The 641-nt window shown below is 40.2% G+C and overlaps 1 non-coding gene across 1 annotated transcript; it reads left to right on the top strand.

Moving 5' to 3' along the window:
* Positions 1-533: 533 nt before the first annotated feature.
* Positions 534-641, top strand: LOC112767642 (small nucleolar RNA R71). Its single transcript, XR_003185083.1, has one exon. It is a non-coding gene; the product is annotated as a small nucleolar RNA R71 (small nucleolar RNA).

A 641-nucleotide genomic window follows, 5' to 3' on the forward strand; every position in this document is an offset into this window, starting at 1 on the left:
TGCTGAGTTGATGATGGAAAAGGTTTATTATTGTTAAACCTGTTTCTTCCACCATTATTAAAGCCTTGTTGGGGCTTTTGATCCTTCCATGAGAAATTTGGATGATTTCTCCATGTTGAGTTATAGGTGTTTCCATAAGGTTCACCTAAGTAATTTACCTCTGCTATTGCAGGGTTCTCAGGATCATAGGCTTCTTCTTCAGAAGATGCCTCTTGAGTACTGTTGGATGCAGCTTGCATTCCATGCAGACTCTGAGAGATCATATTGACTTGCTGAGTCAATATTTTGTTCTGAGCCAATATGGCATTCAGAGTATCAACTTCAAGAACTCCCTTCTTCATAGGCGTCCCATTACTTACAGGATTCCTTTCAGAAGTGTACATGAACTGGTTATTAGCAACCATGTCAATGAGTTCTTGAGCTTCTGCAGGCGTTTTCTTTAGGTGAATGGATCCACCTGCAGAAGTGTCCAATGACATCTTTGATAGCTCAGATAAACCATCATAGAATATGTCCAGGATGGTCCATTTTGAAAGCATGTCAGAAGGACACTTTTTGGTCAACTGTTTGTATCTTTCCCAAGCTTCATAGAGGGATTCACCTTCTTTCTGTCTGAAGGTTTGAACATCAGCTCTAAGCTT

Source organism: Arachis hypogaea, chromosome 17 (assembly GCF_003086295.3).
Source record: "Arachis hypogaea cultivar Tifrunner chromosome 17, arahy.Tifrunner.gnm2.J5K5, whole genome shotgun sequence".
NCBI classification, from domain to species: domain Eukaryota; kingdom Viridiplantae; phylum Streptophyta; class Magnoliopsida; order Fabales; family Fabaceae; genus Arachis; species Arachis hypogaea.